At 39.7% G+C, this 18,504-nt stretch overlaps 1 long non-coding RNA gene across 1 annotated transcript; it reads left to right on the top strand.

The window, feature by feature from the left end:
• Nucleotides 1–1,441: 1,441 nt before the first annotated feature.
• Nucleotides 1,442–7,604, top strand: LOC108640444. Its single transcript, XR_001921179.1, has 3 exons — nucleotides 1,442–1,488; nucleotides 4,311–4,382; nucleotides 7,498–7,604. It is a non-coding gene; the product is annotated as an uncharacterized LOC108640444 (long non-coding RNA).
• The last annotated feature ends 10,900 nt before the right edge of the window (nucleotides 7,605–18,504 follow it).

The raw sequence follows: 18,504 nt of genomic DNA, 5'->3' as shown, positions 1-18,504 counted from the left end.
TAGGAAGAAAATTTTACAGGTAAATCTAAGGTAAAGCTTTGACCACTGAAAAGAAATTATGGCTGTTTGCTGCTGTCCAGGATTAAATTGGTGGGTTTATTTGCATAAGTGAGGTTAAATACATGCACTACTGCCAAGGTCTGAATTTGTTCTACTCACATGTATATATTTATGCATATTATGGTCTCTCAAGTTGGATGTGTAGGGTGTGTATATCTATATGGTGTAAGTGCATATATACATTTCTACAATCACATATACACATCCTATATATGCATGTATGTGTAAAGTGATAATTTATCATTGCCAAGTATGTACAATGCTTAAAAACAAATCCATCAATACAGGTGTTTGACTCTTTTATCAGTCCTGCCACAGAACCTCTTTCCTGGATGGGAGAAATAATGAGGGAGAAAAAGGTGTTATTCATAGAAAATGGATCGCCAAAACAAAGTTTCATAAAATGAGGTTTTCCTCACTTTTCATTAAACTTCTGCCATTTTAAAATATACATATTTTTTCCCCTGAAAAAGGTGTGTTTTTCTAAAAGCTTCTTAAATGCTACTCTTTCTTATTCCACTCTTCAAAGAGCAGCAGCCACACTATCCCTCTTTTCAACTTCAAACTGTGCTGCTCTGTCAGTCCAGCACAGCGAGAGTGCTTTGAACCTGAGAAGAGAATCTAGCTCCTTTTTTTGGAACCTTGAGAAGGACTTTTTGAGAGCACTGCAATTAGCATTTCCTTTTCACCCAATGCACCTTTCTTGACTTTTGTAAAAGTAAACTAAATAATAATAAACATATATTTACATGTGGTTCCCTTGGGTCCAGCAGAGACACCCTTTGTTCATACTTTACAGGGATTTTTGGGTCCTATTATTTGGACCTTTAGCCAGATGTTGTGGTATCTATGAAACTTTTCACAGGCTGCTGACTTTATGTGGGGCAAGTGTGAATTGACTTTGGTTTTCTCTCAGGGATAACTTTATTCTACACAGTAAAAGGATTTGGTAAATGTCAAAGGAAGGAGCCACAAACCATATTAATCTTGTTCGCTATACAACCAGACCCTTGGTGGCTTTTATTCTTGGTGGCCCACCTTGGTTGCAGCAGTGTGAACTCTGAATGCCAGCAAGACACCAGGCAATTTAAGCAAAGTTGAGCTCCACAGTTGCATCCTGCTCTGTACTTGCACTTTGCCCCAGGTGATTTGACAGCAAGGGATCAATGGCTGTAGTCTGGATAAGGTCCTAAATGAGGCCTTAACGGGTGTAAGTGCTGGAGTGGAAAGCAGAGGAAATGTGCTGCTGCTTTTCCTCTGACTATAAATAGCCAGGTCATCAGTACAAACTTTGTGGATGTCTGACACCAGCATTTTGAACTGATTTGTGGAACACCACTGAGCATTCCGAAGAACACTCTTTTTTTCCTTTTTTGTTCTAGAAATTTACCCATGCCAGCTTCATGTGAAATGTGGGGCACGCTGCAGGTAATGTCAAAGACACCATATTAGTTTCATTTATCTGAAATACTTGGTGGTCCAGGTCTCAGCCCACAGAGAAGTCCTTGCACTGTCTCACCAGAAGGAGAACCCTGCGGGCTGCAGTGAATGGCTGGGGTTTTTTTTTGGGGGGGGAACCACTGCTGAGGTCACATGTGTGTCCTGTAGGAGACTTAGACCCCAAACCACTGGTACAGCAGAGGAAATGAGCTACCGCTTTTGGTGTAAGTGAGGACGTTGAAATCAGCCAGACTAAACGGGACAAGGATGTGCCATGTTATTGGGGTGCCTCTGTGACTTGTAAAAACACCTGTGGGAAAAAAAGGTACTTAAAAATGACCTCACCAAGGGAATGTCTATAAATATAAAAACTTTAAGAAACAGAGAATTCTAAAGTAAGCAGCATCTGCATTTTCCTTGAAACTGTATCTTTTTATCTGTGCCTCTCCTAGCAAGTAAATATTTCCTGGTCTATAAACACCTCCACGTTTACAACACACTTCTTAGGCAGTAACTTGCCCAAATACCCTGTGGTAAGACAAAATCCTTCAAGTGTAAAGGATTTGTTAGTGGAAATTGGTTCAATCAAGCTTCCCTTTCCACCACTGTCCCCCTCCCCACCAGCACGTGCACAGACTAAGTAGAGGCTTGTTGCTTCTCTACGTTAATACGAATTTTGAGTTGTTGATAAATACAAGCAGGTTAACAACTAACATCAAAGGTTTACCAGATTAAAGTCAAAGGAAGATGGGATTTTCAAGGGCTTGAATAAACAAAAAGGGTGAGATTCTTAATTATCTTTCTAATACAAGACTCAGTAGGCTTAAATGAACAGAGGAGCAAACATCATTCTGTGCACTAACCGCCACACTACTGGGTTGCTTACTGTAAGTCAGTTAAAGGCTACATAAGGAATGAAAGATAAGGCAAATAGGTATGTCTGTAAAGTGAGAGATCACTAAAAAAAGGTGACTGCTGTGTTTGATGTAGTAAGAGGTGGAGGAAAAACTAACTATAGCTTAATGGGCATAGCAGATTCTGAGACATATATGGCAATTATTAGTCATACTATTTGAATCTGAAAGGGCATCAGTTCAAAGGAGTGCTTAGAAAGGCTCAGGCTGGAAAAAGCAAGCTATTAACTCAGCTCTGCTCCTCCGAGTGCATGTGAGGTTTTTTCCCCCTTTTCCTGAAAGTCTTAGGGTACTTTTTGAGAAGAGTATGATGAAATTTCACAAGTGTTGCAAGAAGGATAAGATTTGTATGTATTAGTATTGTAGAGATTTTTAATTCTCTCTAAAAAAGCCAAATTTACCTGTTGTTAATATAGTCATATTGACAATAGGACACATGTACCACCTGCTTCTATGAGATTAAGATAGTTTAAACAAAATCGCACAAAATGTGTCAGATATTTATAAAGAGCATAATTTCTAATCTTCTCTCCACCACTGTGCTGTCGCCAAGTAATACAAAGAGGAACCATATAAATTTAGAGATGAAGTAAAAAAAAGCCCAAACACTGAATTTGACCCATCATCGCATATTGCTCATACTTGAGTTGAAAACACAAAAGGTGAAAATTGTAATTACATTTGTAATTATTCATGAGATGTAAAAGGCATAGATACCTTTAAAAAACCAAAAAACTATCCTGCTTCAGTTTGACTTCTGAATTTTTTGTCTAGTTTCTGTGACTGAGAGGGTAACTAGGAATTATTTTTATAATGAATCCTTCATACTTCTTTTGTTAAGAATACCCAAGGACATCTTTTATTTCTGTCAATAGAATAAGTGCATGTTGGGTGCTAGCTTAGTGTGCATACTCACAAATTTTAAAAAGTATTTAAAGCCACATACGATTCAAGACATGATGTTCTATTGAATAGTTACAGATGAACAAGTGTAAGCAGCTAATATCGACTTTGTTATCACAGCCCATAAAGTAGCTATTGTGCTGTCTTGATTGTATGCTAGGTCAGTGGAATTCGGTGTAAATTGAATGTGGAATGATATAAGTACTATATAAAATAATTGCCAAGAAGCAAAAATCTCAAGTTTTTCCGCTTCTAACTGTTTCACATGTTACTAAGGTATTTCACTTACCTGCTTAGACCTGATTACAGTCGTACTTAGTTTGCTCTACAACTCTGCATTTCTTCTGCCCACCCTCTCCCATGCTCTACCTTTAATTTTTAGAGATTTGTTTTGGTCATCATATTGTTGCCTGTTTTCCCAGTTTGTTGAACATGGTAAGGGTTCTTATACTGCTGTAAAGGAAATTACTTGATCTGTTCAGTGACTTGACATTATGTATTAGTTTATGTCACAGTTTTATCACTCTTATTTTTACTTAATGTTATCTTCTTTCACTGGTCTTAGTTGTTCTGAAGGGATACAATTTTATAATTTTTTTGGGGTGGAGGAGGGTGGTTGGGGGTAAAACAGAGAGAATATTCTGAGGTCTAAGCAGTTAACGTGGCAGCCTGGTACCATTTAAGTGTATGGGCTTGTGTCCTAGAATTTCTTCCAGATTTTATATTCATTTTGTCGAAGTGATGTAAACAGGGTTCCATAATTATGTCCATGTGAGAGAACAAAACCTCAGAGACAGATGTACACTGTGCAAAATGGAGCATGCAGCTGAATGTAACGAAGCATGCCATCTTCTGAGATATAGCATAGAGGGCTAGATGTTGGCCAGCTCACACTGTGTACTACCATACTGCACTTTATTATGAAATCAACTTTTCCTTAGCTTTGTTTTCATTTGTAAGGCAATACAATTTTTTGGTTTATTATCTTCACAGATTCTACCTTATAGCAACAGTTTACTATGAGATGTGTTACATAGGTTTCTGAACGGTTTTGGAATTTTGGAGGTAATAAAATATTTTCTTTTTCTCGATTCCCTATTTTACATCTTAAGAATATGTGTGACTCCACAATTCATTGATCTCAGACTGCAGTATTATTTCCAGTTGGGATGTTGAAATGCTCAATGTTTCACCTGGAGAGGAGCTGTAGGGCTCATGAGAGTTACAAGAACATGCTGTGTATTTCTCATAGGTAGGTAGAGGACACCATCGAACACCACATCTTCTTGTCTTTTACCTTGCTGATTTTGCACTGACCACTACCAAAGCTTTGTATGCAACAAAGGTAAAGTGTGAGGTGTTGATTGCTTCATCTACCATCCCAACAGTCTGCTTTAGCAGGCTGTTCTCACCCCTTTGCCATTATATAATTGTTGCTATGGTGAATTTGGAAAATGTTGGCTATTAACTTGATGCTGAATGAGGCATACTTTCATCTCATTGAATGGAGATTTATCCACATAACTCCCAATAATGTGGAGGTATAGACTTGTTTCTCACACAGGAAGCTCTGTAGTTTGCAACAGCCTTTGAAAGAGCTGTTGAGAGATCCTATGTCACTGTCATGCCAACCAAATGGAAGGGTTTTTACTTAATGAGGAGAATAATTCAGAGACCTACCTCTCTCCTGGAAAAGGAGTGAAAAATAGCTCATTCTGTATTTTCCTGTTCGTTAGGGTTTCATAAAATTACTAATGAGAAATGAACTAAAATTACAAATTAAGCAGGTAAGTGGCTACAGTTTGGCTTCCATATGAGCTTACTCCTTTGTGATTTCTGTTGCCAAATCAGTAAAACACCCCCATTAGCCTTTTTTCCCCACTTCTTGTGTACCAGTGTGGTGAGTACTGAGAGTTTCATGTCAATCATGTGCTAATGAGGGCAGCATGCAAGCAGTGAGCAAATGTGAGGACTCTTTCACAATTTATGAAGAAAAACACATGTGCTCCTCCATTATGTAGAAGAGCAACTTAGTTATTCTGTGTCTCTGTCCTTCACTTACTGCTGATCATAGGACTCTGGGTATGTAGAGGAGGAGACAACCAGACAGATGGAGGAGTATGAGTGCTATGCCACTCCCTGAGAGAAAGAAATCGTGAAGGCATGAAGTAGCCCAATATTATATTTTCTTTGAAACCCTGCCTAAAAGGGGCAAAATATTACTAGGACTGTGGAGCCCAGTCGTAATAGAAAGGGGGTCTTCGAACTTTCTTGGGAATCTAGGCTAGGCAGAAAGGACAGATTTTGTCCATGAAATTTTTGAAGTTTGGGCAATGTGATGGTGGAAACTGCATTCAGTAGCTCTGTCTCAGAACTCAGACAAGGTCCTCTACTGGGTATCTTAGTGTATATCTCCATGGAGAGACAATCAAAGCCAACTTCTCATTTTGCAAGAGAAGAGATGGCCTATCCCGAAAGAGAGAGAGATATTATCTGTTGCAGTGGTTATAGTGTCTGTTATAAACTGCATATTTCAAATGAGAACAGTGGTAAACTGTGTTTAATAATAATGACCCATGATATTTGAAAGGAAGCCACCTAGAAACAAAGAAGAGAAGATGGTGTATGTCTGCACAAGTCAAGTGTGCAAAGAGTCAGTCTTAATTAACTCTGGCAACATGACTGTTGCACAAGTTAACAGGAGGTGTAAGGAGCATCTGCCTGCCTTGTTCTAACTGACACAATGGATATCTTACATTGCAAAAGAGACGGTGCAGATGCTTTAAGTTACAGAGCAGATGTCACCCTTCAGGAAAAGAGAAACTTCAGACATGGCTTTTCTTATAATTGAAAAGCATTGTCAGCTTGGCAGCTTCTTGTATGTTTAAATGACAGATATTCATGCTAGTTGAAAATGAACCCTGCTCAGCAGACATTGGCAATGTTTTTTTTATTTCCCCATTTCTCATTTCTAAAAGGCTAGTAGATCATTTCTGTTCATTAGACTTGATAGGAATTAAGCATGGAAAATCAATTTCCTCAGCATCTTTTCATCTTGGGGCTGTCCCAGGTATTCTGCCTTGAAACTTCTTAGTCAGCCATGGTATGTGAATGTGGCACTGAAAGGTGAAAGTAAAAAATCAAATTTTACCCAAGGAATGCAAGCACCATCTTTTGCCCATTTCCCTTTTTCTCTTGCTAACATCTTACTCTTTTTAGTTGTGCCTGTCCAGCATTTGGGATTATTCACAGAAATCTAGGCAAAATGAATGTTAGAGTAGCCTGGAAAACATAAGCTATTCAAACTGTGCTTCTCTATAGTAGAATATACACTATAGAGGAATATGCACAGTTAAAATCATTTGTCTTTCAAGGGCAAATAAGCTGAAATATTTCCTTTTTTTTTTTTTTTTTTGGCATCACCAAGCAAAGACATACTTTCACTCTATCTCTGCATTTACTTACCTATCACATCATCAAGGTAGATTGCTTTTCCCATTATGCATGGTTTTATGAATAATGCTTTAGAGCTACAGTCTGCACAAAAAGGAATCAGTGCAAAGCATTATCTTGCTAGTATGTACAAAATACACCTTTATGCCAGTGTGAGAATTTGTTTCAGTTTTGAGTCCCATGCTATCTCAAGAGGCAGGGTCCTGCAGCATGGCTCCCTGGTGAATGATGCTGCATGGAAATGCAAAACGAGATAAAATGTTTTTGTCAGATGAAGTTGAATTGTTGTGAGTTTCAATTAACAGCACTTTTTCTCTGTCCTGGAATGTGTAGATCTGAATTTCATGAAGATGAATTTGAATTTTTACAGCACTTGAAAAGCTGAATTTTATCACCTGCTGTCTAAACATTTAGGTTAAAAAAATACTGATTTGCTGTCTATGTTGTTACTCATCGGCAAACAGTATAGCAAAGGGATGAGGTGGGTCTCAATTACTTCAGGATCATTGTGTAAATTTAGTAAAAAGCATTGCAAAGTTAATTGTATCATTTTCATAGTGTAATTTAATTGCATTAATGATATTTAAAGCCTTTACTCCAAATTCCAAAGACTCTAAAGCCAGAACACTGTTTTCTTGCATGCCTATGTGTGTTCAGAAGATATAAAACTTGCAAATATTGATGACATCATCTTAACAAAGCATTTACTAAGGTGTCTTTTTTTCAGGGCTCCTCCTCCTTGGATTCTAGAGAGATGCCTTTTTCACCCTGCTATTTAGCAAGTTTTGGACTAAATTGCACAAGATGTTGTACCCATGTTCTATTCTAACAAATTACATGAAATATGAAGAAATTGTAGATAGAAAAATGTATTTTATTTTGGTTTTGAGAAAACAGTTGCAGTGAAAAATGTGTACCCTATGGAAAGGTAGTTTTAAAAGCTAGACAGTGTTTGTCTCTAGTATCTGGCTGCATTGAAGGGGTCATGCTGTTGTCTAAAGGCCTAGCTGCATCATTACCAACAAATGGAAGACTGGAGCTGGATGTAGGTAAGTGCAGGTGAAGTCCCTGAAGGGCAGGCCCCAAAAGAAGACAGCCTAAGAATCATCAAGTCTGGAAGACAAGGCATTAGGTTTGCATTTCATGTGGTTCTTTCTAGAAAATGATTTTCATAATAAAGTTGGCATCAGGAAAGGTATTTTTTTGTCTCAGTGTTTTGCTGAGGACAGGAAGAGGACAGCAATATTGCTACAAGTTATGGAAATATGAATGTGTGTATTGCCAACTTCAAGCTTCAAAAAGCACAAGCCAAGCATCATAAAATCCTGACACTACTTCAAGTATTTTTAAAAAAATCACACATGTTCTGTTCTTAACACTTCCTTTCTAATGAAAGTTTTCACTTGACTGTGAAATCTGGGGCTTTAGGAAAGATGGAAAGATACCAAGACAAATTACAAGTATTCTGTTGGGAACTGGTGGTGTTATCTGTAATAACACAGCAATGACTGCAGCTAAACAAGTTATCTTGCTTAGTTACCTAGTAAATTAGGTTAGTTTTCCTTTATTTTGGTTTTAACTATTCAGTTAGGTCAGAAGCTAACATAAGGGAAGGTACTATTGCAGAACTCTTAATTCTGAAGCATTTCTGAAAAATCTGAAAACTGTGTAGTATTACAAGGCAAAAATGTAGAAAGAGAAAGGATTAGGAATAGAAATCCTATTTCTAGCAACTGGAAAAGTGCATTTTGTCTGGAAAAAATGTCTGAGATAACATTGGTTTGATTTTTGACATTTAGAAATCACAGACTCTGCTTGGCACCAATCCAGAATTTCCACCTGCAAAACTCAATCAAAGGACTCTGCAAAGCGCAGTAACTGTTTAATTTCTAAGTCTTATTGAACAATGTTGAGAATGCTTTGAACTCCAGCCTTTGGAAACATTTGTGACAGAAAGAGTGACAAAAAAAAAAAAGTTCTTAGTATATGAAAGTATCCTGCTGCTTACCCAGTTTTGCAGGAGTTTTTGTTAAAGCCCAGGCAGATTATTTGGAAGACCATTGGCTAAAGATGTTGGTTTGTATATATATTTGTTTGCTTTAACTAATTTGGTGTCATAGTTTCCTTGAGTAATAATTGTTCATAGGTATAATCCCAGTTTTCTGAGATACAGTGGCAAGAAAAGCATTTCCTAGACAAAAACCCTTGCAGTCCAAAGACTGGTATTCAGGCATTCCTAGATGAAATATAAACTTTCACTGGGGAACTTGCGTGTTACCTTTGTTTATCATACATATTATCTGTTTTTATAAATAGTGTACAGGAATTCAGAAGGATTCTTCAGCTGTAATAAATTTTATACCTGTGACAGGTTGTATGTAGCCATTAGACTAAAATAACTTTTTGAAAATTGTAATATGGTCAGGATAGGGGAGAGAGGGTAAAATCCTGTTTTCAGAAAGGTTCATAGGAGTTTTACTTTTGGCTGTAGAAAAATCAAGATTTTTCTCAAGACTTTCTGAAAAATCTCAATATCACTTCTATATCCACCCACATCTAATTAGTTCATAATTGTTAAAAATGTGTTACAGAATCACAGGATCTTTAAGTTTGGAAAAGACCTCCGAGGTCATTGAGTCCAGCCTTTGGCTGAATGCCATCTTGTCAAGTAAACTATAGGACTAAGTGCAACACTAAGTTGTTTCTTGAGTGCTTCCAGGGATGGCGACTCCACCAGTTCCCTGGGCACTCCATTCAAATGCTTAACCACCCTTTGAGTGAAGAAATTCTTCCTGATGTCCAGCTTGAGGTCATTCCTCTTGTCCTGTCACTAGTTTCCTGGAAGAAGAAGCCAAATCTCATCTTGCTCCAAACTCCCGTCAGGTAGTTGTAGAGAGTGATAAGGTCTCCCCTGAGCCTCCTTTTCTCCAGGCTAAACAGCCCCAGCTCCCTCAGCTGCTTCTCATCAGACTTGTGCTCCAGACACTTCACCAGCTCTGTTGCCCTTCTCTGGACATGCTCCAGCACCTCAATGTCCTTCTTATAGTGAGAGGCCCAAAACGGAACACAGGATTCAAAGTACAGCCTCACTAATGCCGAGTACAGGGGGATGATCACTGCCCTGGTTCTGCAGGCCACACTATTTTTGATACAAGCCAGGATGCCATTGGCATTCTTGGCCACCTGGGCTCGTGTTCAGCTGTCTGTGGACCAGTACCCCCAGATTGTTTTCTGCCAGGCAACTTTCCAGCCACTCTTCCCCAAGCCTGTAGTGCTGCATGAGTTGGTTGTAATCCCAGTGTGGGACCTGACTCTTCAAGTTATTGAATCTCATACCACTGGCCTTGGCCCATCGATCCAGTATGTCCAGATTCCTCTGCAGAGCCTTGCTACCCTCCAGCAGGTCAACACTCCTACCCAACTCAGTGTCATCTGTGAAACGACTGAGGATGCACTTAATCCCCTCATCCAGATAATTGATAAAGATATTAAACAGGACCGTCCCCAGTACTGAGCCCTGGGGAATCCCACTAGTGAGCAGGCACCAGATGGATGTAACTCCATTCATTACCACTCTCTGGTCCCAGCTATCCAACCAGTTTTTAACCCAAAAGAGTACACCTGTCTAAGCCATGGGCTGCCAGCTTCTCCAGCAGAATGCTGTGGGAAACTGTGTCAAAGGTTTTACTAAAGTTCAGGTAGACTTCATCCACTATGTGAGTCAACTGGTCATAAAAGGAGATCAGGTTGGCCAAACAGGACCTTCCTTCTGAAACCCATGTTGGCTGAACCTGATATCCTTGTTGTCCTATATGTGCCCTGTGATCACGGCCAGGATGATCTGTTCTATAACCTTTCCCAGCACCAAGATCAGGCTGACAGACCTGGATCCTCCTTCCAACCCTTCCTGTATATGGGTGTCACATTTACCAAGCTCCAGTCATCTTGGTTAACCAGGACTGGTGACAAATGATGGAGACTGGCTTGACAAGCTCTTTCACCAGCTCCATCAGTACCCTTGGGTGAATCTCATCCACTCCCAGAGACTTGTGAGTGTCTAAGTGGCTCATCAGGACACTAAATACTTACTCATGGATTACAGTGTGTCTCTTCTGCTCTCTGTCCCTGTGAACCAGCTTGGGAGGCTGGTTGCCCTGAGGATAACTGGTCTTTCTGTTGAAGACTGAGGTAAAGAAGGCATTATGTACCTCAGCCTTTTCCTCATCGTCGGTGACAATTTTCTCCCCCAGGTCCAATAAAGGATGGAGATTTTCCCTGACCCTCCTTTTGTTGTTAATGTATTTATAAAAACATTTTTTATTATCTTTCACAGCAGTGCTCAGATTGAGTTCTAGGTGAGCTTTCACCTTTCTAATTTCCTCTCTGCATAACCTAAAGACCTCCTTGTACTCTTCCTGAGCAGGCTGCCCCTTCTTCCAAAGTTCATAAACTCTCTTTTTTAGCCTAAGTTCCAGTGAAAGCTCTGTGTTCAGCCATGTCTGTCTTTTTCCACACAGGCCCAACTTTTGGCACACAGGGACAGCTTCCTCCTACACCTTTAAGACTTTCATCTTAGTGTATGTCCAGCATTCTTGGACACCTTTGTTTTTAAGGACTGTTTCTCAAGGGGCCCTCTGAACCAGTGTCCTGAATAGGCAAAAATCTGCCCTCTGGAAGTTGAACGTAGAGGTTTTTTGATTCTCCTCCTCACTCCACTAAGAATCAAAAACTCATCATTTCATCTTCTCTGGGCCCAGGATGGCCTCTGACCACCACATCTCCGACCAGCCCTTCCCTGTAAACAGCAGGTCTAGTGAGCCACCCCCTGGTGGGCTCACTCACCAGCTGTGCTGGGAAGTTATCTCTCACATGCTCCAGGAACCTCCTAGACTGCCTGCTTTCCACTGTGTTGAGTTTCCAGCAGACATCTGACAAGTTAAAGTCTTCCACAAGAGCAAAGGTTAGCAATCATGAAACATCAGCCAGCCACTTACATATATACTTCATCTGCCTCTTCATCCTGGTTAGGTGGTCTGTAACAGACATCCACCAGGATGTTGCCTTGTGACCTTCCCCTGATCCTTATCCATAGGCACTCAACCTTATCATCACTATCCTTGATCTTTGTACAGCTGAAACACTCCCTAATGTACAGAACCACCCCACCACCTCCTCTTCCTTGCCTGTCTTTCTGAAGAGCTTATCCCTTGCAGCACTCCAGTCACACGAATCATCCCACCGCGTTTCTGTGACTGGGACTATGTCATAACTTTCATGCTGCATCATGGCTTCCAGCTCCTCCTGTTCGTTACCCATATTGCATGCATTGGTGTAGAGTTGTGTCATTTGCCTTTTTTCTGATTTTTGCAGAGAAATAATTTGTAGCTCAAAATATGGAGTGTGGGAAAGGTAGCTTTGGCACAGTCATGTGAATCATGTGACTAATTGCAAGTTATCCCGCAGACTGAAGTTTAACTGGTGGCTCCTACTGAGCTCATATAGAGAAGGATAAGGCCTGTATTTTCCAGTACTTAATGATGCTATTAAACTTACCTTTCAAAGGCAGCTGGACAAGGAATTTACATGTGGTTTTATGGCCTGTAGGTGCTGTTATTTCATAGGTCTATATCCTCTTGTTACCCTATATAGCCTGTAGATAGATACAATACCCATTATTATGGCCTTCAACAGCAGCCTGGGCTGCAGGGACTGTATAGTAATAGAGTTTAACACCTTAAGAGCCAGAGAAAGGTAAGTAGGAGAATAAAGACCCAGAACTTCATAAGAACAGATTTCAACTTGACTTACGGAACTGTTAGGAAGGATCCTAGAACTGTCTGTTTTGGAAGCCAAAGGACTTCGGAAGTATTGGAAGACTTAGAGGCAGCTTTCAAGATATGTTGTGAAAACAAGTAAGGCTCCTATAGGCATGATAGTAGCATCCAGAAGTACAAGGAAGATGCAAACCTGCTGCTGAATGGCTTTGACTCGTTAAGTCAAAAATGGCACAGAAAAGGGTGACATGTCTGATGCCTTCCATGCATTAGTCTAAACAGCTAAAGTTAGCCCCAAGTCCCTGTGAAAGGAAGCCGTGGCAAAGCAAATGGCAAGCCACTAACAGTACAGCAGGGTCAAATTACAAACCTTCTGGAAAAACTGGACGCAAAGTCTGTAAGATGTGACAGAATAAGTGACTGGAAAAAGCCAGGACAGATTTACAAAGGGTAAGGTGTGTTCCATTGTCTTGTATTATGAAACAACTAGGTCAACAAAAGATAGTAGTATTTTGAACAGCATCTACCATAATTTTAGCAAGTCATTTGTCATGGTGTCCCACAACACCTTTGTTAACAGCTTGGGAAGATGTATTTCAAATAAGTGCCACAAGCTGCATGGAGAACTGGTCAGGCTGCTTAGCTCAAAGTTGTTGTTGGCTAGTAGCTCAAAGTCAAATATGCAACTGGCCTTGTATGGAGTTCCTCAGGGACTGACCCTGGGTTTGATACTATTCAATTTTTATAAACAATCTGGATGAAAGGTTCAAATGCATTTGTGCCAAGCTTGCTGATGATGTAAGACTGGGAAGAGAAGTAGAATGTGAGAAGGAAAAGCCACGATACTGAGAGATATCAGCAGGCCGAAAGGTTGGCTCAACAAGGTTTTAAAAAAGACAAATGTGAAGTTCTACACCTCCTCTGGAATAATCCCAAACACTAATGCAGACAAGGGTCTGACTGGTTGGAATCTAGTGCACCCGAGAAGGACCTGTGAGTCTCAGTAGGCAGCAAGCTGGACATGACCCAGCGGTGCGGCTTTCCATCAGTGAAAGCAAACAGGCTAGTGAGTTGCAGTACACTTAGGAGATTGAGATGTGATTTTTTCATGCTACTTGGTGCTGAATCTGAATATGTCACAACTGAATACTGTGTCCACTTTCGATCCTCCAGTTCAGGAGACATTGAAAAATTAAAGAGGATTTGGTGGAGGTAACACCAAGGTAAGTAGAGCATTAGAGAACTTGATATATGAAGGAAGCATGAAGAAGTCTGGTTTATTCATTTTAGAGAAGTGAAGGCTTTGTCTGGCACTACTCAGTTTTCCAATCTCTAAAAGGTAGTTATAGATAAAATGGAAGAACTCTCATAACTCTGTGGTGACAGGATAAAGGTGACAGGCATGAACAGTGTCAGGGCACTTCCGTCTGACCATGGGGAGATAGAGAACCATGAGAACCCATACGTTGCATAGAAAAATGGTAGGATTATGTTCACTGGAAATATTAGATACTCTAATGGACAAGTACCCGCACAACCTGATACAAGACCCTGATTTCAACAGAAGGTTGGATTAGATAAATTTAAACTTTATATGAGAAGTTTTGACATCACTCAAACCAGATGAGTTGTGCATACACACATACACAAGCAAGAGCTGAATTTAGTCTTGAGACTTTGGGATTAAAGTCAAAGTAAATGCATAATATGGGTGTATTGTGCAAGCTATGCAAGACTGATATTAAGGCTTCTGAAAAGCTGGCTCAGGCCATTTATAAGCTGGGCTGGCAGAGTTATCTCCTTTATAACAGCCAGCTTAACAGCTACTATTTTCTTACTATTTTTTCATCATTAATGATACTTAGAACTGTAATAAGAAGTAATAAAGAATCACTCCTATCCAGCATTCTACAGGATATTGAAGACTGGGGGATTAGATCTTGTTGGATTCCCTTGATGTCATTGTCTGAAAGACCCATGTTGCCACTATTGGAAGAGAAGAAACTGGTGAGAGATAAAAGCCATGGTGTTGATACCCCGTAATGAAATGGCTTTAGTGATCCAGTATAGAAGAGACTTTGAGGGACACAAAAGTTGTCTTGTCCCAGAGAGATGACTGGATCCGTGGCTGTCAGAGATGGCTATGACCTAAAAGTGTGGTTCCTTTTTTTCTGACATTATGACAGGCACAATTTGTTACAGTGACTTTGTCTTGTTCTTTGGGCACTCAGAAGCAGTGAAAATAAACCTTATTACATAGCTGATTTTGTATAGGAAGGAAGCACTTTAAGTAGTTTGCAGTACTGCATAATATGTGATGAAAGCAAACATGGGTGGAAATTGTTTCACGCAGTCTAATAGTTCAGTAATTGTGCCACTGGAGTGTGGTGGTGGCGTTTTTTGTTTCTTTTTTTTTTTTAAGCTTACAGTTGAAACATTTATCTTTACACAAGTGTAAGGAACATGTATCTTGAAATATGGTATCAGTATGTCCTGACCCAGATGAAAGCTTCTTAAGTGAGTTTTTTGCTCAATCCTGTTACTGCACATTAGCTGTGAACAGGATTATTCTTTAGTCTACCATTCACACTGTTCAGAGGAAAAAAAAAAAGGAAAAAGAAAAAAAAAGGAGAGGGAAGACAACAGATTCTGAATTTTTTCTGTCTGACAAAGGACCAACAGGATGGTGACCCAAACTTCCCACATCACTAAGAACTAGAGCTGCTTCTGATGGGTATTACAGAGCAGCCAGCAGACGTACTAGAAAACAGCAAAAACATATTTTGGGTACCTTTTCTACCTTTAGTGAGAATTGAAATACTCATTAGAGTGTGATGTCAGCATTATATATGAAAACATCTCCTAGAAGAACACTATCACAGAAGTCTCTTGCCTCGATCCTGCCCTCTCAGGCTTGCGTGAGAGGGCTTCTTAACTCTGCTTGTGATTACCTAGGCTGCTCCGGTAAGGGAGAATTCAGTGCTGTTGCATAGCAGTGGATCAATAGCTCTGTAGAGTAGAGACAGACCTCTCTTTATCCCTGAAATGTCTTTAGTGCTGGCCCTGTCAGGCTAGATTTCCCTCTGATGTGTCAGTTTGCCTTGGTGGTCATTCTAAGATTTGCTTCCTGAAGGGTGAAGGTAGAACTTAGTCATCTTTAATTTTGGTCTCTGTGTGGGGCCCAGGACCTGTAGTGAGTGAGAATTAGAGCCTCTTGAGGCAATGGCTTTTGTACTGGTGTAATAATAATTGAAGGTTCAGCACTGCTTTACATCTGAGACTCCAAGTTAGGATAAGAGATGAACTTTTGAGGACACACCATATCCATTGTACCATGACTCAACTTGCTACACTGTTAGCAGTAAGGTGAAAGGCTGTGGATTGGCCTCCTTTTTTCTTTTTAGTGGTTGTATCTCATTTTATCTCATGGAAAGACTTTCACATAGACCCAGTGTCAGGGTTCCACCCAAAGGCCACTCAAATGACACCATTCCAGCCTGGTACAAAGCCACCCTCTCCTGCCTTGCAATAATGTCAAATGCATTTCCACTCTGGAACCAGAGTTTGTTAATTTCTACTCAGGCCTTCTCAACATGGTCTTGTTTATCAGTCTCCTCTTCCCATACAACCAGGCTGAAGACCTGTGGGTATACAAGCTGTACTTTTTGGTTCAGCAATTAAATGCAAATGATTTAGTCCCAATCCCTCTGTATATCTTTGTCATCTGTATATCTGTAGCTGTAAAGCTCTCTGAAGTTATTTCATAGCACCTGCTTTGTCTTCAAATGGACAGGAGTCCAGCACGTAGCAGAAAGAAGTAAAGCTCCTAGCCATAAAATTCTGTTTATCAAGTATATTTGACATTCATAGGATTTAACTTCTGACAGAAAGAACAGTGAATTTTCTTCACTAGACAATGGGGTTTCCCCATCACATTTTTCTCAGTGCAGAGTTTGCTTGATTTCTCCGTTGTCTCCAGCACTGATCTCTTTCATCCTGATATGCAAGATGGAAGTATGCATCCTGACTTGTTCTGCTGAAGTAGCAGGGGAATTCAGCATCCTCATTCTGAAATATATTATGCCTGACTTCTGCTTGGGTGTGCGGAAAAGGACATTGCACAAGGGCCCTCTTCCCACCAGGATACTCCATAAGAGGCTTGGTGTAATTGCAGCTCTTGCATTTCTCTGAGAACAAAGGCTTTAACTTCTTCCACAAATATTCTGTGAAAAGATAAATTTAAGGCAGATTTCCTCAATGCACCAACTAAAGAAATTGTTTAGCTGTGGAAAGAGCCTTGAAGAGCTCTCTTGAAGATACAAGTCTCTTCCTATCATACCCCTATTCTGCATGATTTTGCCTTTGAATCTCTGAGTGAATTGAAACAATTCTTCATTATTCTATCTCAGGCCAGAATTTCATGGGCTGCATTAATGTGAAGAGTTATCTGTGTAATTCTTGTTGTGGATGATGTGACACAGTTTATTTGTGAGAGAGAAGTAGTAATATGTTCATAGATAACAGAGATTTAACAAGATTTGATAGTAAATGTGACAGATGTTAACAAGATTCAGTTATGGACAAGGTCCATTTGCTTATTTACTGCATAAATACAAGATCAGGCAAAATTATCAGGGAGACCCTCTGACTGAGTCATGAGGTTCAGAAAGGATCCCCTTGGGTTATAAATTCCTTCTCAGAGGGGAATTTGTATGCGTCTGGATCCAGACTTAGTCCCAACTTGGTCAATGGTTTATTTCTAAAGGATTATATGTGCATAATCAATCATTTGTATTAGTTAGCTAAGATTTCCAAGTTTAGCATGTTATTAATCACTGAGAATGTTGAAGCAAGGAGTCTCTCAGCCTCAAGGAGTAACCTTGAGAGGCATCTGTACTCAGGGGGGGATCCTTCTGTTTAGCAGAAGAGCTAAACAGGTCCTGTCTGCTACTTGTGGAGTAAGAAATTGACTTATAGACATATTTGCATATTGACTACAGAAATTAGTTTCTTCCAAGTTTGACTTGAGTCAGTTTGATCAGCATTATGGTTAAGGGAAGTAAAGGTGTGTGTTATTAACAAGATTCAGTGACAAGGTACATTTGCTTTTTTGGTGCCTAGAGGACAAGGTGGGGGCAGTTGCTGTTGCTTAGATTAGCCCTTGGCTAATTGTGTTACCTCTCTCCCCTGAATCCACTATGAGACAGATTCAGTCATCACAGCCAGACACATCCATTGCCATCACCACTAGTGGTAATGAGTTGAACAGAGTTATGGGGAATACAGGTCAGGCTGGGAGAGCAGGATGGAGCACACCATCACAATTCTGAATGATTCTGACAATATATGAAGTACTGAAAAAAGATCATTCAGCTTGGTGTTTCTTCAAAACTGTGATGTCCTACACAGAATGAACAATAATATCAATCTCTTTTCCCCTCATTTATTTTGCAGTATGGAAAATGCATATGCCCTAAAAGAATACAATTTTTTTCATCTGAAAATTTAGAACTAAATCTTGGCTTAAATTTTGAAAGTTTTCAGACTTTTAAGTGGAAATTCCTATCTCAAATAAAATTCTGGGACTTTATGTCCTCAGTGAATCTTCTTCCTATGAAAATACTTGTTTGAAAGATTTATAGACTGTTTTAGAAATGATGTTTCCAAATAACTGATTGTAGAATTCTGTGTTATTCCAGTAAGAATAGAATATTATCTATCATATCAGCCAAAAATCAAATGATTCTACACCAAAGGAATATGAATGACTGGAATATAATACATAATAATTTATAAGTTGTATCTACCAGGGAATTGGAATCCCTGACATCCTGATATTTAGATTTTCTTTTATTCCTATAAGCACTCTCTAATCATTCACAGGCAAAATTTCAAATCACTGCATGAGCACTTAGTGGTAATCTTTCAGTCAAATTCCCTTCCAGCAGTTTGGAAGCTTT

The sequence above is a fragment of the Manacus vitellinus genome, unplaced genomic scaffold (genome assembly GCF_001715985.3).
Source record: "Manacus vitellinus isolate BGI_N305 unplaced genomic scaffold, ASM171598v3 scaffold_33_pilon, whole genome shotgun sequence".
NCBI classification, from domain to species: Eukaryota; Metazoa; Chordata; class Aves; order Passeriformes; family Pipridae; genus Manacus; species Manacus vitellinus.
Note: the sequence above shows the minus strand (reverse complement) of the source record. Positions and strands in the feature narration are given on the sequence as shown.